Raw genomic sequence first — 23,042 nt, 5'->3', positions numbered from 1 at the left:
ATTTGTTTTCACTGTATTTTTATCAAGGGAGGAAGAAATTGCTGGCTGCTACACTTTATCTGAAAAGTGTATTTAAAAAGCAAAAACAACAAACTCATTAAAATTGTTGTTTTCTTAAGTGAAGAGGTAAGGGACTGGAACACAGCAATTATATTAAATCAGGTTGCATCTTAAAATGCTTTGTGCTCTCACAGGAGAGACAGGGTTTTATACTGAGTTCTGTAAATGGGCATTTTGAAACAGAAGACTTTTAAAAACTGTCATGCTTAATGATACCTACAACAGAATGCCAAGAAGAAGATAAAAGATCAACTGTGTTATTCCCACTTTGGCTCTCAGGAAGAGTTCTGCAAAGTATCTTTCAATCTTTTAGAAATCTCTGAAAACTAGCACTAGCTGAAAAGTTTTCCACATTTAATAACATGAAATAGGTTTCAGTTAAACCAAAGTGTTCCTGAAAAAATGTCCACTTTCATGAAGAACATCTGGTTGGGTTTTCATGAAAATGCATAAAACTGTAAATGGAACCCATTGTTAGTGGAAAAAGAATGCATAATAGTTATTAGAAAGGAATAAAAAAGGAAAAATTCCAGTCCACAGAATGTCTCTCCCTATACTGTGCACACAAAAGAAAATTTTCTGATCAATATGTTCTAGAAAGTTTTAGAAATTCTATACATAGTTAGAAATGGATATTGATAGTTTAGCAGTGAGTTATTCCAGAATAATTCCAGTACATAATGGTGAGAAAATTCTACTCCAAATATTGATGGATCCTATCAAAATCTCATGAAAGTCTATAGAAATATTTCTGCTGAATTCTGATAATGTTTGATGAACTGCATTTTATCTTTATAACAGCCTATTAGCCAAAGATTTTAATATGACTGGAGAAACAGAATATTAGCTACAATGCAATTCTTATCATCACATTTTATTACTACAAATAGATAAATAATTTTATTCAAAAGAATAATGTTATTTATTCTTCATTTTAAGGCAATGGCCATGAAACTTTGGCACCTTCTTCTTGGTGTTTTTACCAGGAGTAGGGACCAAAGATGACCTAGATATGCAGACTTTACAACAATAGAATGATTATATTTATTGATTACATTGTTAAATGCAAATTTTCCACTCACTTCTAGCCAGAGTATAAGAGAAAACTTGAGATTAGTAGAGGCATATTATTTTGATTTATTGGCTCACTGAGTTTATTCATTATTTGTGAATGATTATTTTTTGCTGCTACATAGCTCTTATTAATTACTAGGGTACTAAGAAGTTTTTGAATGAACATTTTTATCATACTGTGTCACAAGAATTGAATTAGACAATAAAATATCAAAAAATGGTTTTATTTCAGGGTTAACCTTGATGAAGGCAGCATCCTTGCCATTTTCTTGTCCTGTTTTTAGTATGACAACATATCTGTTGTCAGCAAAAGCTTTACTTTTGTCATTCTGTTGCATATCCTGACTGATGAGGATTTTAGGGTGTCATCAGGGGACTTCCTTCTGCACCAAAACCACTCTTCCATTTGAAAGAGTTAGCTGTTCATTGTGTCAGGTGTATGACACTGTGTTTAAAACTTCTGTCTGGTGGTACATGCAGAATAGTATGTACTGTAATATATAGGAATAATATATGATTATTTTCTAAGAGTAACTACCAGTTGTGAATGAGAGCACTTGAAAACTATAAAACATGGCAGAATTACCCTTCCCTAAACATATGCACACGTGAAAGGAAGTACTGAGGATTCCTAGGAACCAGAAGCAAACAAATGTCATTCTTATCTTCCAGGAGGGCAAGAAGTACCCAGGGAACTGCAGGCTGGTCTTACTCAACCTCATTTCCAGGAGAGGTGGTGGAAAAAATCACCCTGGATACCATTGTGAAACACATGAAAGTTAACAAGGTCCCTGCTAGCAGTCACAACGAATTTGTGAAGGGGAAATCCTGGTGAAAAAACTTGATAGCCTCCTAGGATGAGATTATTGGTTTGGTGGATGAGAGTAGTGGATGTTGTTTACTGTGAATTAAACAAAGCTGTTGACACACCCTGTTGGCACTTTGTAGGCCTTGATGTCCTTGACCAGCCCCACCTGAAGCTTCCACCCACATCCTCTTGTCCACCTCAGCCTGTAGTTCACTGTGTGGTGTGGTCCAAACACAGATGTGTCCAACAACACATGACAGAAATTTTATTAAGGCAGTAGGAAAGGTCAGCATAAATGTGCCCATACAGCAGCTTACCCAAATCACTGATAACAAGCACAGGATCAAAAGCAAAGCTCTGGAGGGCTGCTGCAGATTCTTGGTATCCTGGTCATATGGCAGTCAATGAAGCAAACACCTTTCAAATGCAAGTAAGAGTCACATCACTCCTTGGCTCCATCAGTGGCAGTGTGTTTTGAGAGAATCACACTGTACATGAAATGTGGACAGCACCGTGTCTGCTCTGCCAGCATTGGTCCATAGTCAGGGTGTCAAGAGGAGTGTTTTTGGGGTGTGTTCACTCAGACAGTGTTGGTCAAGGCTCAGGCTGTCCAGAGGCAGGGTGCCAGCTGGACAGGCACTGGAACAGGTTGCCCAGAGATGATGTGGAGTCTCCATCCTTGGAGATATTTAATATCTGTCTGGGCACAGCCCTGGGCAGCCTGGTCTGGATGACCCTGCTCTGACCAGAGGAGTTTTGACTGTGATCTCTGGAGGTCACTGTCAGCCTCAGCTGATTCTGTATTAAGTATCTCAAAACAAATTAGAAGACATGAGCCATGACTGAGAATGAAAATAAGAAAAAGAAATCATGGGGAGAAATACAGCAAAAGATGAACAATGATTCATATTCCCAAGGTTATTTAAGGTATCTAAAGCCTTATCTCCAGAGATTTTCAGCTTCTCTGATTGAAACTAGTGTTAATTAGATGCCTTAACACTATTAAGGCTCTGACCAAAGTAATCACTGCAAGATTAGTTGATGTCACTTTCTTTAGTTTTACAGCATAATTTCCATTCCTTGTTAAGACACCTATCTCTTTGTCGTTGGTAAAAGCAGTGCACCTCACTTTCCATCTTTCTTTCTCCAGTGTAGACATCCCAGTGCCATGATTTACTGAGCCAGAAAAAGACATACCAACATATCACAAGGTGCTCTTATTCTGCAACAAGCAATTTTTGTGCTCATGGAAAGAGGGTGTAGTGCCATTAGGCTTTTTAATTCCCTCTTTTTAAATACAATTTCCTTGAGTTCCTTGCTGGACCACAGAATGGGCTTTACTGTCTCTTAAGGAAAAAAGCTTCCCTTACACCTAATTTTCTGGTTTTCACAGTCTTTCATCAGGCGGAATTTAGGTCTGGGCAGCTGCCTTGTCAATCCATAACAGTTGCCTTTATGGGAAAATGTATGTCCACAGGCCCCCCTGACCATCTGAGCATGGATTCCTTGGTAGGAATGTGAAGCAAGATGTTCATGGCTGATTTTTTCTGACACTATCACAGAGCACAGTGGCACACGGCTGCAGCTGGAACAGAAGATGCAGTCCTGGCAAGAGAAAAGCCACAGGAAGGTTTCCATTTCTTCTGAATTGTATGTGATCCAGAAGAACAGTGTGATCAAAAAAACCCTGGGACTGAAAGAAGATAAAGAACTCATCTCATCTATTCTTCAGCCCCAATATAAGATTAGCTGTCCTCAACTGTTCCTCACAGCTGCACTCTTTAAAACACAGCTTTCCTAAACTTAGTGACAGGACTCATAGATTTTCTTTCCTTGCAGTTGAAGCTGAATGTCTATTGAACCAACTTAAACCCATTACCCTTGCTGTAACCACAGGGGACCCGAACAGTCTAGTCTTTTACTCTCTACAGCTACTTTTTACGTTATTATGTGTGCTCTCAGTCTTCTCTATATAAACTAAACTACTCCAATTGTTTCAAACTCTTCTCATCAGTTTTGCTTTCTAGATCACTGATAATTCCCGGTTGGTCTCCTTTAGCTTCCTTTGATACTGGTCCACGCTTTTTCTGAAATGCAGTTCAGAAAATGAAGCACAGTGTGCTTGCTGAGACTGAGCACAGTATGCAGCACTGAGGAAAATGAAAGAACTATTTCATATCGCACAAATTATATTGCTCTTTACACGCCTGAGTAAGTTGTACATCATTTTTTTCAACTTATTTTTAAGACCATTCCTCCAACTTCTCAAGAAAATACTGATCTGACTCTCCAGTACATAAAGCAGGGAAAAAAAGTTACTGAATCAGGGCTCACTCTGTAGTAAAGAACCTTGGCCACTTCATACTTCATATCTTCACTGAACACAAGACATCAGTGTTAGGTGATGCACATACACACATAGGTGTGGATTCTACCCCTCTCTACTGGAACCAGAGAGCAGCAGCAGACCCAGAGGAAGCCCCATCAGAATTTTTACTTGTTGTCTAATCTAGTATAGTTCTGGCCCAAAAGAAAATGCTCTAGGTTTCCTCTTGAGTGTGAGACAGATCAGACATTTTCTTTAATTTTTCTTTGCATTGGTATCCACATAAAAGAAAGCTTCCACCTTTTTTATTTTTTTTTTTTGTAATATCTGGCAAACATAAAGTGAATGTGGTCTTGTTTTGCTGGCATTTTTAACAGGCTTAGGGTTGTTCTGAGATCGTCCAAGCCCTGTAATGGTGTTTTTGCAGAGTTTTTAGGCCAAACTGATAAACCATGTCCAAAGTATCAGTCTGGACTGGGCACCCCTCTAGCTCTTTTCACAGTTTTTAATTGGTTCAGTGCAAAAGCAATTCATTTTTTTCCACTACTAAGAAAAAAAGCCAACAAAAATCCCCGCAAGGAAAAAAACAATGCTGCGAAGCCTGTCACAGGGAAAAGCTCCTCAGTTCATGTAGTTAAAGCAAGAACAGGATTGAAGCAGTTTATTGATTTATTAACAGCATGTAATTAACTTGCAATCAGCGAACTATGTATTCAGGATCTGTATCAGCAAGACAATCGACAAACCACAATAGCAGATACAGAATGTTAATGGACACCTGCAAATTTCTAAGCAACCTCATGAAACATATCCCGAGAAGTTCTCATCACCCCTACAGGCACACAAACACGTGAACATTCACATGGCTCCATGAATCCCCCAGGACACACCTCAGGGGCTTTGTCCAGCACCCCTCTCTCTCTGTCAGGTGCAGTTCCTACATTTTCCCCTTCCAAGGGAAGTGCAGATGCTCCAGGACTACAATGGGCCTGTGTTGCTCCTTGCAAGCCCTGTGTGTGTGTGACAGGAAGGAATCCCTGTGAGGCTGCACAGGTGCTCCTGGGGATCCCTGCTTGCTGTTCTTCGAGGGAACACACTCGGAGCTGCACCCAGTCCCTTTTGCCAAGGAGGGTTCTTTAGCTGTTGTTTGTGGTTCTGCTGGGGCTGCAAGAGCATCAGCATTTGTGTTTGCAGTGGGAAGGGCTGCAGGGACATCAGATTTACATTTGACTGATTTTCTCTAGTGCTCACACTTCTGTTCAGTGATCATCTGTCCTTTGTGCATCTGAAGACATTACTCACTGACTGTATTTTTACCAGTTACTGGTGTTCAATAACATACTAGGTTGGCCCTTTTTTGACCTTTCTCTTTTGGGATGTATTGGGAGGGAGTTTCTTTGTGGTTTTCATATTCATGTTTTTGGAGAGATGCTTCCTTTGTTTTTCAAAGTGTGAGAAAAGACTGAGTAATGGTTTCCTTTTAAAACCCCTGGAAATGGTTCAGGGTCTATTCTTGTCATTGAAAGGAACTGCTTCTACTATCTCTGCCAATTCTTTCTAACTCCTCCCAGTTGTATTAGATCACACACAAATGTCATACTAACTCATACTTTTGTGTTGGATTGTCTTACTGCAAAATCACAAGATTATCCCTCTTTTTAATTTATTTTAATTTTTATTGTGGAGGATCTCCGGAAGTCTGGAACATCCTGTGGTTTTTTTTCTTTTTTTTCTGGTGAAAATATATGTAGATTCTCATTAAGAAAAAGAAGCTTTATAAGTGTGGAAAAAAGTAATTAAGAGCATTTTCACTAGAGCCTTCTTACCCCACACCAGCACACCTGTTTTTCTGATATTATTTCTACATCTTTTATTTTCTAGGTTTTCTAGTTTCAGCAAATATAATTTCTGCAGGTGTGCTACCTCTGAATTGTCAGTTTTAACTTTTGCCCTGCTCATTTTTTTCTTTCCATTCATTTTCCATTAGAGGTCAGACAATTTTACTGGCAACTTGCTGGACATACCATTGCAATTTTTTTAATCTTTCAAGTCTACTTCATATCAGCATTCTCCTACCAATCAGCACTTGAGTTAGACTTTTGCCTACCAGGCATCAAAGAAGTGGTGCTTGGTGGGGTTTTTTATATTTTTGCAATGTTATTGTCCATATGAAGAGCAAACCAGGGAATGTAGCCTTGGCTTAAGGCATTGCTTCCCTTTATCTATTTTGCAACTCTCAGCTTGTGATCATCTCACTGTGTAATTAACAAGAATTGTGCAGGATCACCTGGTGGATGATAACACTAGAATTTACTGCCACTGAGAAACAAACACAATAATGTGTAAAAGAAGGAAAGTTATCATAAGACCTATTGGGTAGTTGATTTTTCCCAAGAGAGAGAATCTCATAAGAGTGTTAGAAGTAGGTAGATGTTTGAAACTGCTCTAAAAGTGTTTTAGAAAGGCTAGTACCCTGCTGACCATGTGTGACTGGAAGTAATCTTCTGAGATTAGAGAAGTGAAGGGGTCTAAACCAATAAATTGCTCAATGATTTCAATCCCCACTTTCATCTTCAGAGTCAAGAGGTCAGTTAAACTCAGTATTTCACAAATTCAAAATCAAACTCATGGAGAAAAATGCTGTGATACATAAGGTTATGCTATATAGCACTCTATGAAGCAAATTAAGAACTTGAATATCTAGGCTTGCTTGTAAAGGAATATGTTGGTGAAGATCTCCAACAAAGACTTATTTGGAGAGTGAAATTACCACTTTAATTAGTACTTACTTATATTAACACAGAAAATATTGGGAAACAAAATTCAAACATATTCACATAATTCTTAGAGATGTAAGTGAGCATATACCTATAAAACCCCTGCATGAATGCATGACAAGGATTAGTCTCAAATATAAACATTTCACAGTCCAAATATGTGCTCTGGTTTTGGTTGGGATGGAGTTAATTTTCTTCCCAGCAGCTTGTATGCGGCTGTGTTTTGGATTTGTGATGAAAGCAATGTTGATGATGCAGAGATGTTTCAGCAATTGCTGGCCAGTGCTTCCATGGCATCAAAGCCTCTCCTGCTGCCCTCACTGAGACTGCACAAGAATTTGGGAGAGGACACAGGCAGGACAGTGGACCCCAGCTGTCCAAAGGTGTATCCCATTCCATGTGACATTGTGCTCAGCAATGAAAGCCCAAGGAAAGACAGAGGAATGGAGGACGTTCAGAGTCATCAGCATTTCTCTTCCCAATTAATGCACAATGGAACCCTGTTTTCCTGCAAATGGCTGGACATCTGCCTGCTCATAGGAATATGTGAATGAATTCCTTGTTTTGCTTTGCTGGTTCACATAAGTTTTCCTTTGTCTACCAAACTGTCTTTATCTCAACCCATGAATTTTCTGATTTTTGGCCATCCGATTTTCTCCCCATCTCACTGGAGAGGAGTGAGAGGGTGGCTGTGTGGGGCTGAGCTGCCTATTGGGAATAGACCACAGCAGTAAGGCAAACTAATGAGAGTTTGATGTATTGTTTTTTTTTAGAGACAGGACACTGAGACTTTAAAAGAGTACGTGTTTAAATTTAAGGACCTAGTATCTTCATACCTGGATACTTTGGTATGAAGATAAATTAACAAGGTTGGATTTAATCTGGTCATGTGAGAAAGGGGAGAGCTCCAAAATATAGCCTTTGAAGCAAAGAACAGTTTAAGAGATTAAAAAAGACAATGGTAAAGATATGAAATATGAAATTGTAAAGAGTAGGCTGTTCCTTAAACCTTGCATAACAATTTTCAGAAAATTCAGAGTGGGATATATAGACTCACTGAGTGCCAGGATAACCACAGTAAATGAGTAAATCCCAGTTATCCTACAGACGGAAAGCCAGCACAGCAAGAAGCTGTTGAATTTGGGTAGAAGGTCCTCTGCAGAACTATAAGTTTTGCCTCTCAGATTTGCTACTGACATATCTTGACTATTCTGGTGCTTCCCCATTTCATTTGCAGTATCTAATCTGGTCCAAAGGGACACTTAGCAGTTTAAAGCTGCCATGGGTTGGGGCTCCTCCTCAGCTTTTGGCAGTGTAGTGCTGAGATAATAGGCTAGAGGATGGGGATTTATGTGAATACACCTGCATGGGTTGTGCTCATCCTAATCTGACAGCTCTGGTTCAGAGAGGCTCCTTGGGATGTGGAGCTGACTACAGATGAGCCCTTGCCAATGGTCTGTGCTGCTGCTGGCAGAGGCCCCATATGGCCCTGTGGGGATCAGTGGTGTTGGGGTGGCAGAAAGGACATCCCCAGACAGGGGGACTCATGACCCAGGGAGAGCATCCACTCCCTTCCACAGAACTGAGACAGATGTCTGGGCAAGCCAGGGCTCTTCTGAGACAGTGCTGTATCTCCAGAGAAATCCTCATTTGTTCATGTACACTCCTAACTTTTAGCTACACCTCTACCTAAAAAAAATAGCTGAATACTCTTGCTAATCTTTTGGGGGACTTAGAGATTTAATCATCCTCTCAGGCAGCAGAGTTGTTTATTTTGAAAGGAGGATTTACCACCCTCAAGGGTTTCCTGAGCTTTCCTATTCTTTTTCTTTCAAAAGCTAGAGGCAATCATTCCTTCAATCAACATCCTTGTGGAGATACTGCCCCTCTCCTTTCATCCACTGTTTCAGGTTAATGAAGCACTGAAGATGTGGAAGGCCTACATTCAATAATTACCTTTCTCTGATAGGGTACAAGTTCCATTTCAAATGAAAGTTCCAAACAATAAGTCATAACTTAATTAGAAAGAAGCAGAAGCAATAGGAAAACTGTTCCTCCTTGAGAAGCTGTTTCCTTTTATCTCTGAACTCTGCATGCATTTCAGAAAAGTGAAAGTGAGCTCTTTCCAAAGGGGAGCAGAAGTTTCTTTCATTAATAAGGGAAGGAGGAGAGCAATTTTGCAGTGATGTTGTTTGTGTATTTTACATAAAACATTAAACAAATAAATTAATTAACTACCATTTCAGAAAATGGATTTGTATCCAGGTCTTCATGCTCAGAGCTATACATGCCAACCTATATTATTAAGCTTGCAAAGGCAGGAAATTCATCTTGCTCATCTTGGCCCCGTGCATGACTAATACTTCAGGGTCTTTCAAGAGAGACTGAGAGACTAAATTCATTCCTGCTTCCTGGTTTTAAGATTCAGTTCAATTTTTAGAGCACTCTAAGAATTAGAGAATTTTAAATTCTTTAGAAAAGGGACCCCGTCCTTCAGTGGCTGTTTTAATCCTTGAGTGCACTGATAAGCTATTAGGGAAATATCATCTTCCCTTCCCTTCCCTTCCCTTCCCTTCCCTTCCCTTCCCTTCCCTTCCCTTCCCTTCCCTTCCCTTCCCTTCCCTTCCCTTCCCTTCCCTTCCCTTCCCTTCCCTTCCTTCCCTTCCCTTCCCTTCCTTCCCTTCCCTTCCCTTCCCTTCCCTTCCCCTTCCCTTCCCTTCCCTTCCCTTCCCTTCCCTTCCCTTCCCTTCCCTTCCCTTCCCTTCCCTTCCCTTCCCTTCCCTTCCCTTCCCTTCCCTTCCCCCCTCCTGCACTTGTGGGTTCAGAGAAGGAACAATTTTTCTGGAGACTTGAAAAGGTTTCAGTTAATATTTGAGTGTCCCCTTATGACCAGGATTTGGGTACATTTTCAAAGCCACAGTGCTAAACATTTTCAAGAACTACAGCGTCAGCAAAGACTTAAGGTGATTTTTAGAAATCTGACTTCAAAAGTGGGAGTGGGTGGGATTTTTTTTCCCTGTTAGTAACTTACAGAAGAGTCATAAAGGAAAGCTAAGGTATCAACAATTTTCCTCAACTTTTCTTCATACTATTGCCCAGACTTTTCCACCAGGACATCTTTTTCATTTCAATTATCTAATTATTGTTGACCTTAGACAAAGCTAGACTAAATATGAATGAATTCAATATGCTGAAGCTCCAGTCCCAAATTTAAGTATTACTCTGTTAATCATTCTATCATTTGATGTTTCTTTTGAAAAATAATTTGATATGATTTTCCTGAGAATAAAACCCCAGAGAAAACAAAAGAAGCAAAGGAAGAGAGAACACTTTTCTCAGAGTAGTTTAGCATGTGCTATTTTCCTTTGGGAGTTAGAATAAAATAATTGTAAAATAGTGTTTATAATTATCACATTGGATAAAGGTCAAATAAAAGCCAAGCTTTATTATAATAGCTTCATTTCACAAATTACAGGGAAATCAATACAATTCATTAATAGTGATTTAGGGCTCTGGATCTCTCTGAGGTACTTATAGGGCCCCAATTAACACAGTGTCTGAGCACTTACTAATCTTTAATGTATTTATCCTCCCAAAACTGCTGCAAGCTAGATTTCTAATCCTTATTTCATTTTGCACTGAACCATATCCCAAAAGTTGTGGGGAATTGTAAATGAAGGTGAGAAATTAAACTATCCTGTGTCCTAGGACACACTGTTATTAGTTAATCATTGAATCATACAATGATACACTAAAGCAGATTGGAAGCAGCCTCAAGCAGTCCAATGCTCAGCTCTAAACAGGGTCATCTTTGGGTTCAGACTAGATTTCTCAGAGGTTTGCATCTTGGATCTTGAAATTCTTCAAAGACAGACACTACACATCATATCTGTGTATTTTACACCAGAACCAACCTATCCCTGTGGTAGGCTCTGGACTGATGACACTGTGTATGACATCCCATATCCTGTACAAGCTCTAAAAGTTTAATATTTTTTCTCTCAGGGAATATGGTCTAAACTTACCTGTATAATTGCATGGAGTTCTAGTTAGAGACTGATTTTTAACCCTGAAGTTAGAATTGCTGATGTAGAATGCTCAAGTTCACAATTTGAGAAGTAAAAGGATCAGTTTCAACCACCTGAGTGTCATTTTGGCTGGAGTTCTTCTAATCCCAGTGAGAATTTTACAAGTAAAATTCACCATTCACAGACATGGTAATCTATACCTATTTTATGTCATTTCACTCTCCGTTAGCTTAAGGTGGAGATGCAGCTGTCTGACTTTTTGAGATCCTTCCTTTCTGCAGGAACTTTTATTACCCCAATCCTGGCCTCCTTTCTAAGGGAAGAAAATTACACAGAGAAATTACAATTGCTAAGATTTAACACTGAGCAGACCAATGCTCAAGTACCCTGAAGTTTGTGCCAAAATTATTTGCCTGTGGGGAGGAGCACTGCCCACCAAAGCTGTTTGGATGAGGATGGTGCAGGATGTGCAGAAGCTCCCATTTCCTGAAATTACAAGTTGGAAGTCTGACAGAGCAATACCTGGTTTTGCTGCATCATAAAGACAAAGAACGTTGGAAATTTATGTATGTGATAACTGTAAAATATTTAGACACCGTTTCCCTTTGCATCCCCAGGTATAGGGTATAACAGAGGAAGGTGGTGAGGATTTATGAATATAGCTTACCTTAATGTGTTTGTCATTTTTTAAACACTCCTATTACAAAAGAAAATGAAATGAAAACATTACAGAAATTGGAGGAATATTTCTATTTCAAAGCACATCCTAGAACATATGTCCTTCTATTTTGATTTTTATCAATTATGAGGATGTGCAAGGAAAGGCAGAATACACACTGTGTGGACAAAGGGTGACAGTACTACCTTAGGAATTCTTCATACAAGAATGAGGTAGATCTTAAGATGGGTGGAAGAGTCAAAGAACAAACAGAGAATTTATTAACTTTAAGGTACACGGGATCATAAGCCAATATGTCACTGAATTGTAATAGCAGCCAAGGAATAAAGAAATAAAATAAATAATAATATAAAAATTCACGCAGCAAATGTCAATAATAGGAGGTTAACATATAAAACATAGGATTTAAAGTGACGAGCATCTCACCAAGAAGGCAAACAACAGCTTTGTGTAAATAATAAACTTTAGAAAAATGCAGCACAATTCAGAATTACACCAAGAACAAAAATACCCACTATACTAGGAGAAATTATTCAATTCCTATTTTGTTCTCAAAAAGTACACATGTTGGGGGGATAAAAAAAATTAAACAAAAGAGGAAAAACGTGATGAAGTCTTGCAATACAAAGAAGTTTTCTTGAGCATATATTCAGGATCTTCTATTTTGGAACCATTTATATTTACTTCCAAAATTTGAGAATGAGATTGCAAGAAAGAAGTCTTTGGCATCTGGTCCAGTGCTATTGGCCAATATTTGGAATCAAGATGCATTCACAGAACCTGGAACTTAGCAGATGATAGATAAGTGTCTGACTCTGGGTATACAAATCAGAACAGAAATCTGGCCCAACAGCCCCAGATTTCGCATACAACATGCTAAGAGTCAGTCACAGTTGCTGCTTGAAGTAGAGTTTTTTATCCATGTCATCTATGAGATCACCACACCTGTGACCCTGTTCACTCATCCAGCAATTCTTAGCAAGACTTAACTGTTAAGAGCTTGGTTCCCAAACCATAGCCTGGGAGCTGAAAAAAGACAATATAAAGACTTAAAGAGAGATAAGTAGATCTAGGATGCTTTCTGGAACAGGAATCACACTGGAGAAAACCTAGCAGTGCTTTATCCAGCCCTAAAATTTAAAACATAATAAACTCAGGTTCAGAAAGCAGAGATGGATGATCCCATATGCCATATTTTTCTCTTTCTGCATTTGCACATATTTGATATCCCTGTGGCCAGACAGTTTTTCAGAAGGTCACACAGGTCTTTTTCTGCAGACAGTATGTTGCACACAAATGCAGTAATTTTTTGATGATGCAGAAGATAGTAAGATCAAGACAGATGATTTTTTGCAGGGTAGAGTGTGAAAAGCAGTAGAAGAACATGACCAGAGTTTCCTGTCAGCTCTGACAGGGTCAGACTTACTGGACTAGCACAAAACAGTGAAAAATGTAACATGTGAAATCCACCTTGAAGAGATGTTGACACAGCAAGGTGCACAAAGAGATCAGAGGTAAAGTTCAGATAATCATTAATCTTGTCGCAGTAGGCAATGGAAGGATACAAAGACTCCCAGAAAGTACAAACAAAACAAAACAAAACATTTTCTCTAGGGCAGAATGCTACAAAAAATGTCCAGGGAGACAGGAGAAGATTCTATTCTAAATGTAGGGTCTGGGAAGCCAAAGAAGTTGATTAATAAATCTGAAATCATAAATGACCATGAAATCTGTGTTGTCCTGAGACTCCACTGAGAAGAAAACTGACATTACATTTTCAAATCAATACAGCCAAAATTGGAAATAAGTGATTTATGTATCTTTACTGAATCAGGATGCCACAATTCTCAAAAAGTCAAGAATTATTAAGCTTTGGTATATGGAGAAAAAATTATTTATTCACAACAAACAGACACACTGTGGAAGGATGGGAATCATTGCCTCAGAACCATGGAAAAGGCATCAGAAGCTTAAGCCCTCTTTCACAGAAAGCTGTCTGGCTGCAGCCCAATACCCAGGACAAGTCAGTACCAGGACCTTAACTTGTGGAGAAGAGATGACCTGGTGCTGTTTGGAAGCACCATTCCCTGCACACTGGGAGAGCAGTAATTATGGTGTCTCAGCTCCGACTCATAGTAGGGAATTTTTGAATATTAGTTAGTGGGTGGTGTGTGATTTAGAAATATTTCCTTTCCCCAGTGGTTATTGCCTGGTGACAGCCTTTGTACAGCTGGTGACAGAAGAGGAGGTAAGGGCACCTTCAGGTTGTGGTCCTAACTGGTCGGGAGCCACTCTCCATTGCAAGGGTTCTTGTGCTACATGGAACCTGAAGGGCATCCACCAGGTTCCTTGGCAATCTCTAAACATTGCTAGAAGCTGAAGGGAACAAAATATAATTCAGTCCAAGACTTTGACCAATACTTAAAGTGCTGCATAAACCTTCCTGCCTTTGGGTTTCCAAAGTGATGCATAGATGGAACTTGATAGGACAGCACTACTTCTGTGGATGCTTCTTTTTATATTACCCTGATTTACCAGATGAAGAGAAGACATAAAATCCATGCTTTTCCACTCATACAGAGAAAAAGGTTTTCCAACCAACTATGCTTGGTGAAAAAATGGGAATAATGACTCTACTCACCCCCTTTTCCCATGAATAAGGGAATAGAATAAGGACCTCGTCTAGACAAACACAGTACTAATGAATACAACAAACTAGGAGAAAAACAAGCACAGAACTGGCAGTTAATTAATTCCTGTATTTCCAGCTGAAATGTCTAATGGGAGAAAAAAAATAAGTCATTATTGGTTTGTTGTTGAGGATTAGAGATATGTGCAAATACTTGATTTAGTGCTGAATTTTTTTGATTTATGTTTTTCTGAAGATAAATGTTATAACTTCAAAATTAGGCAGTATTATGAAAACAGATGGGATTTTAAATGAACAACAATAAAGTTAAGTTCGGCATAGAAAGACTGCATGTCAGCTCTCTAGCTGAACTTTTCAGGATCATTAATAAGAATTACAACATTCTTAAATATGCAATCTTGATGCATCAAAATTTCCTATGGGCATCCTCTTCAATCCAAGCTTTATGGATCAAACAGCAGTTTGTGTAAGAAGTCTGCTGTTATTGAACAAAAAGTACAAGTGAAAAATGCAAAATTCTACCTTACCTCAAGTAAAACTAACCCCAAGTAAGGCCTAACCACAAGTAAGAGTGTGTCTGTGCATGGGTGTTGGGGCTGGTCTTTCCACTAGACTATGTTTATTGAATTAAGATGAACCACAGAATGAAAGGATCTGTGCATGGCACACTGCTTTGGTTTGCAGGGCTGGAATCAAACCAGTCCCACTGGGTTCTCCTCAGATTTAATTCAAGCCTCATCCTACACACCAGAAAATGTTTAGCTTCAGTCACACAAGCACTCCCATTATTTAAGGGTATTGTTCAAGACTACAGGGGAAAAAAAAAGGAATGTGTCTTTGTGGAGAAAGATTTTCTAGTTCTCAATCCACGTAAAGAACTGAAGGTCATATTTATCATTTTTCCAAGCACAAAATTTGCAAAAGCATCAACTCTGTGTTTTAGTAGCTATCAGACCTGATGCAGATCAATTCTATCATATGCAGTCACCCTTGAACTTTCCCAAAAGTCAGAAATTGGAAGAAAGCATTATTTGCTAAGATTATATCTTTGGACTGCTGGAAAATATGAGAATTATGTTCTTTGGCCCTTTTCTGACAGTAATAGCAGCAAAAGCCTTTCATGAATCTGGTATTATAGATACAAACACAAGTATCGTGCATGTTAAAAATGCTGTAGTAAAATTGCATCTTATGGACAAAATTAAAAAACCTTAAACCAATAAATTACTGGAATTATGAAAGATTAACAACAACAGTAGCAATAAATTTAAATAAAATAAAAGAAAAACCTAGCTCTTTAACTTAGTCACATAGGAGCTATTTTTGAAAGGATAGAATAAATGTAAGAAACAGATCACAGCACGTATCTCTGAAAGAGGACCTCATTCTAAATGAAATAATCCTACTGATAAATCAAAATAAAAATATGTCTGAGTCACTGAAGAATAATTTCAACCTTAAATTTACTTTCTAGTCAGCTTGTAGTTGTTTGAAATATATCTCAGCAAGATCCACAATGTGAAAACTACCACAGGGCAAAAGACCTACAGGTGTTTGAAAGACAATAGAATATTTCATGTCTCTATATATTTATATATGTTTATAAGGGAGGCTACAACTGATAGCAAATTTCAATGTACTCTTCATGGCAGAAGTGAGCCAAGATATCTTAGTTTCTGAAAACCTTAACCTCCCTTGCTACATTTTAAAATATACTTTCCTCATCACTGAGCTCAGGGACCTTGTTCTGTTTTCCAAAGAATTCTTTTGGAAGCTTTTTGTGAATCAATTTTTATTTCTTGTTCTTCTGTTGTTAACATAAGTGAGATTAAGGCCTTCCTTTGTTTCTATTTACTGTTTGTATTGAAATAATATCTAGAAGTCTCAATTATAAACATATAAAAACCAATAAAATCCTTCATGTTGAATAAACACATATTTTAAAATTATGCCTGACCCAGAGGATTTACAGTCCAGGTAATTCTATTGTGTTTAAGACATTTTATGTACATTAGCTGAAGGATGATATTAGTCTGGCTTACACTATTGATTGAAATACTGCTTAGAACAACTAATATTGTTTTCCTTTTTTTTCTCGAGATCTGGAATGAGAATAGCATACTATTAACTCCTCTTTCCCAGGAGAGTGACGGAAAAAAATCACTACTGAATTCCTGTCTAGAGATTTAAACTTTCTAAACAGGGTATAAATTCTAGGGCTTCTGACTATTAAGAGTTAATACTCAGCTGTCAAAACAATTCATAAGAGGCGTGGATGAAAAAATAAAAATAATTATATTTTGTCACATATTGAGGTTTTCAAATTTCTTTTTGTTCTGTATGTTTATAATGTCTTCTTTTTCCTCAAATAATAGAGCTATTCAAAGCCCATGGGGTTTGAATCTCAGTAAGCTGTGCTTCAGGTAGGTCTTGCTATTGCTTTTTTCCAGCATTTTCTTTATCTCAAAATCAGTCATAAGAAGTAAGTATAAAAACCTCTTGAAATTACATTCCGCTGAAGTATTTGTAATAATTTTGTTTATGTATTTCTGTTATTTTTTTAGTTTATCTCCTTCTTGACTGGACAAAATTTTTGTCTGATCTAATAATAAAATCTGCTTCTTCAGCTGACTCTGATGTACCACATCTTTGTTTATCTCTCTGTGTATTTTTGTTCTACTGCATTTATAAAAAGAATCACATTTATATTAAGGACAGCATACAGTGTGTTTTGTTTTGAATAGGTTATTTGTAGCGTAATAATCCTGTGAATTACCAATATGCTGCAAAGCAGGGGGAAAATGTGATTGTAAAGGGCATGATGTAGATTCAATTGGGTTTGTGGTCATAATGCATCCTTTCCAAAAGGCATTTCAGCCTTTGTTCTGTCTTTGTATGTATTATCTACTTGTTCTGTATATCCAGACAATCACTTTTGTAGCAGCTGTGCACTTTTTCTTTCATAAGTATGGTAATCACCGAAGTTTGGAGTTTATTAAGGACAGTGTGCTGGTTTGTGTGATCCCTCTCCTGCCAGCAGCCTTGTGAGGGAGTACTGAATTCACATCCATCACACTACCCCAGCATGAAGGACTTGTGTGGTCCCACCTCCCTCTGCATCTACTGTCCTGTGGATTGTATTTATGGACAGCTCACCTCACCTGAATGCATATTTTCTTCCTTCTCCAACAAGAAGTTTAAATTTCTGTGGCTTGTTTTATTTCTATCATATCATGTGACTTAAAATCAAAATGCCTAAATTCTGACATAGTCTCTACATTTGAGGGATAGAAAGGGACATCTCCAAGAAGTGATGTTAAATTAGAAATCATCCCTCCTGTCATTGACTGTAGATGGAGTCCATATAAGCTCCTTACTCTAGGACTACAGTATAAATGAGCTTGGATGATTCACGTATTCTTGCCCCTTATTGTGTCTCAAAAATGCATTTTAAAAATTGGATTTAGAGTTCTTTTCTGCACCTCAGTCCTTGAGACACTGTTTATGTATTTAGATAAATTCTTACCTGAACATCAGAATTAAAGAAACAGAATTATGGGCTTTACTCTTATTCACCTTCCTCTTGCCATTGTATGGCACCATCTCATTTTCTATACAACCTTGTGCAGTGGTGACAAAGCAACTCTAAGTAGATAAAAGTCACTGTTATGTTAATGGGGCTGAGGGTGTGGACAGAAAGAGAAGCAGCTGGGATAGGGACAGTCTTTCACCAGTTTCTTCAGAAGGTGGGAGGATATTACCCAGTCAATGGTAAGATCTGTTTCTTTGTTGAGAGGATTTTGTTTTATTTTCTTGAAATGAGTAATCCAACCCAACTTGAAGTTTCTGCATCAGGTTTTGTGGGATCTGATGTCTGGATAGAAACTGCCATGTTGCAGTGCTCCTGTCATATGGTATCAGATATTTTTCTTTTCTTGGTCAGCTTGTAGGCACTATGAAGGCTTATAATTTGCTTCCCTCATTGCAAGAAAATGCCTAATTCCAACTCAATATTCAGCAGTACAGTACTTGAAAAGGTATTTTAATAAATAGCATATGATGGTTTTCATCATTTCTAGTTCAGCCTTTCAATTAGCACAGCTGTGTGGACAAGCCAAGGTGAAAAATGACAGACACAGAATGAATGAGGGAACTGGGTTAGTCTTGCAGCTTCCACTAGCTATTTTTAATCAAGCAAGAATGATTACATGGAAGTACAAAACTCATTGATTAGGGCTATTTAGTAGTTAAAAGCCTTTACAACTTATACACCATGGCACAGTGAAGTGCGAGGAGGAAATTGGCTTCCTGTTCTTGCAATAGGTGAAAATATGAATGTTGAGTTTGAGCACAGTGTTATTTATGCACTAATATCAAAATTACAGCTATGTGCTGTGTGTGTCACTTCACAGTTGGAAATCAAATTATACTCCTGCTGGAATATTGGCACATTGGTATCAGCTATAGCAGCTGCTTTGCCTTCTCTGACTTTTCTTACTGTTGCTGCTAATGAAAAAGGAGGCTGCTGTCGCTGCTCTTAACAGCACTGTTTTTCTCTTCACTTGAAAAGAAGCAGACAGTCTGAGTCTTCTCATGGCAGAAAAGGAAAGGAACATTTAATTGCTGCTGAAATGTTTGTACAAAAGGTCACCAAACAATACAAGTTTTTATTCAGTGCTGAACTTTGAAGTGAAGAATTAGGGATTGTTTGAAGTGATCCTGCAGTTATATGATTTATCAGATCTTCAGGATATAGAAAAGAAGGAAAGAAACTTGATGGGAGTTTCCCATCAGGCCAGGAACAACTTGGCATCTATCTGTGATGGAGGTGCTGACAAGGTCTGTTTAGGGAAACCTTTGCAATTCCTCATCCACAGCCTCATACAAGCACAGAAGGAGGAGCACTGAGTGACTGACTATGCAGAAGCTGTTGGTATTAAACCCAAAAAGGATTATGTACTGACGAAAATACAACTTCTCACGGGTGACATGAGGCACTAACTTACAAGTACCTAAATACTTACAAGGTTTCTAAACCCATTCTGGCCCAAGGGAGTAGTGAATATGAAGAAAGTCACTGTGCCATTAAGTAAATTCCAAACCTTCTGGTGTTAAATCAATGATTAATTAAAAACATGGACTGGCTTCATCTTGCAAACAGTGACAAAAGATAAATTGTGTTTCTTTACAAACATGTAATTTTGAATTCATGTTGAACATAAAAATGAATCTTTCCTGAGGGATTTTGCCTCTTTCACATTAATAAAAAATCATCTGTGTAATCAATACCATGACAACACAAATTTTGTCTTTTGGCATTGAAGTTTTCTCTTGAATTAAGGAAGGCTGTATTACTATTATTTTATTATTTTTAATATATGTCTTTGTCTCTGAGACTCTTTTATTGTATTGCCACTGTTTTTATTTTCCTTAGGAGTTGACAGACGAGTGACATCTGATTAGCATTGCATGTTTGCTAAAGTGCAAAGACATTTTCAGAAATAAAAGACTTATTTTATTTCCAGAGCAAATCAATCCCACAAGGTCTCCAACTCACAGAGTTTTTTCTTTCTTCTTTAAGTATTTTCCCTACTTGAGGATTTTGTGATTTGTACTGTATCTTGGCAACATGCAGAGAAAGAAAGGTAAGGTCTTGGTAGGAAAAAAAGCTGAAATCATTGGCAGTGTTCTTATTTACACTAAGTATTTAATACAGGAAATTGAGATGGCTCTTATTATTTATCCACTGTCCCATCTGCCATCGGCAGATAGGTTGATATGATTCCTGCAAGTAAAGATGGCAAACATGTTTAGCAAACAAAAACTAATACATTGCCAGCTTTATATTACTGGACCATACCAGGTAATGGCTAGAATTTTGAAGATTAACATATTTTGCACGTGATATGTATTGACCATAACTTTTTCTCATGTTCTTTTTAACCCAATTAATATGGATTTTAGAAGATCTGGAATCCAGGAATCAAGAATACATTGTATTTAATTACAGATCTTAATCCTTTCTGATTAATGATCTGGGATTTAGTTCTTCCATTTATGTTAGTAGAATTTTTAAATCCTTATGAGCTTTGCATTGCAGCTCTCTGTCCTTAGATCAACCTGATGAGTCAACAATGCATCTTGATCTGAAGCTTGATAAAGTCATGGTGTCCATATGTGCATAAATTAGCCACCTATATGTGAACTATCAGCAGTAAAAACGTTTGCAGGCAGGATCAGTCTCATGAGAGCACCACCTAAAAATGATTTCTCTTTCATTCTGTTGAGGTGGGTATATAAGGAATCTCCAGGAAAATGTGTAGAAAATAGGAGGATGGATTTTAACTGTGGTGAAGAAAAACGTTTTCAAATGAAATTCACATTTGCCCAGTCTTTTATGTTAGATCTGAACCAGACTCAGTCCCTACAACTGATAAAAGTGTTTTTATTTCTAGAACCCAGGAGTTAACTCGGCACAAAATTTCTTTATTCTTCTATTCCTTTTCTCTGCTATTTCTCTCTTCCCCAACTTGAATAAAAAAAGTTTCCAAGCACAGGGTAATATTAAAGCACCAGTCAACTAAGTAGCTTTATCAGCATCTCCTTCCCCTTACACCCAGGAGGATGACTCTAGGTGTATATTCTAGAGAGCTTGTTGATCTTTTTAATGCTAATTAGCCTTTGATTAGAATCCAAGAATCAAGGTAACAGGACCAGATTTTCCCACCATTGATTGATGAATTAATTAAAGGCATCTATATGGAATTTAATGCTGGAAGTGTGCCATGTTGATTGTCCTTTAGCTTTTTGCAGGAACATTTTCAACATTATAAATCTAACATTGTTGTACAAGATTAAGTCTTTAGGATGTGGTTTAAGTGGTGGGTAGGTATCTAAAATGGCAAGCACCTCTGGGGGAAACAGACTCCAATACAGGAAAGAAATAAACTTGCAGAGACCCTTGCTGTGAACTGATTTTCAGAATGGATGAAAACCCACAGTTCTAATTGATTTTAGTACTGCATTTTGGATCTATACCTAGAAAAAACAGCATGAAGCATATACCAAAGCAGGATGAGAAGAAAGTTTGTGCAATCTTACATGGAGTAAATACCTCTATTGCTACATCCTGTACTGGTCTAAGGCCTTATAGTTCCATCAGTTATGGATACTTTGACAATTTATACCAAACAATAACCTTGCTTTATCAATCAGTTTTCATTCTTGCAGTTAATCTATAGGTATTCCATCACTGAGCAGTACTGGGGTTTTTTATACCTGTTCTGATACACTGACAAAATTATTAATTGCCTCTAGATAATAGAAAAAATTTTAAGAAAAAGTTATAAATTGAAAAGAGTGCAGGAATTATCTTTTTCAAGGGTGATTGAGACAGAATAATTTACACCAAGAGAGGCAAAACAAAAGCTACATGACTGTTTTTAAAATTGTGCATGTGGTTTTTCCATTTTAGAATAAAAAGATGTATCAGCAGGTGCTAATCTTGTACAAATAACATGCACCTTGCCACAATAGGATTGCTTTGACTGGCATGGATAAACAGTTAGACCTAGATCCAATAAAATAAGTGAAACCATTATTAAATGATAGGTGGATACTTCATGGGTTAAAAACTTGCTGAAAAAGGTTCTTTTGCTAGTGTTTTTAAAAAGCCTTAATGTTCTATAAAGTTGTCAGAAGAATGGTGCTTTTTTCTTACTTGATTTTGTCTGGCTGTGACAGAGCCATTCTTGGTATGATTACAAATATATTTAGTACCCTCAAAGGATATTTTAAGAAACTGCAATGTGTTTGCTATAGCCATAAAACCCACATATTTTTTACACATGACAGGTAAATACATCCCACCTACCTTTATCAGTGGGATTAATCTCCACTATCTCCAAACATCTTCAGTATATCTGTACCTGAAAAAGTTACAGGAGATCCCATGTGTAGCCAAAGAAGAAAAATCATTGCTGGTGGAGTTTTTCCATCTCTCTCATCTGTCCTGTTAGGGAACCAGTGGTGGATGGGATGAATCCTCCCTGAGAGTGAAGGGAGAGATCCCAACCCAACTGCAAATAAACAGTGAGGGATACAAAACAGAAAGGTTATGCTCTCAGTTCAGTTTTTACATTATCAAATTTGATCAATTTTATCTAAATCATTCCCATCACTGCAGGTGAGGGATGATCAGCACAGATGTAATTTGGCATAAATATGAAAAACTGTTGATTTTAAGAAATTGGAAAGAAGTAACATATACATTTTTAATGTTTTCTTTATGTTTGTGAAAAATTTTTACAGAGCTTAACTCTTGAAAAAATTTACTCTAAATATATATCCAACTTTTTATTTTAGTAATACTAAAATAAATCTGGTCAAATGTACTTTTTACTTTCGTGGCCAAATAAAAAAAATAGGGGACTGGTTGTTTTGTCTTGAACTGAAACTGAACTGTGTTGGGTTTGATGCTTTCAGAAGACTGAAAATAAATTGCATAATGAAAGGTGCTGTTTCTACTAAACCGAGATGTTTCACTTCACATGGAGTTTATGCAGAATATCTTCTCAGGTCTCTTTTTTTGTTTGTTGGGTGTTTGATTTGTTGTTTGTTGTTTGGTAGTTTTTGTTTTTT

This window comes from Lichenostomus cassidix, chromosome 3 (assembly GCF_008360975.1).
Source record: "Lichenostomus cassidix isolate B80296 chromosome 3, HeHo_3.0, whole genome shotgun sequence".
NCBI lineage: Eukaryota > Metazoa > Chordata > Aves > Passeriformes > Meliphagidae > Lichenostomus > Lichenostomus cassidix.
The sequence above is the reverse complement of the archived record's forward strand: the minus strand, read 5'-3'. Positions refer to the sequence as shown.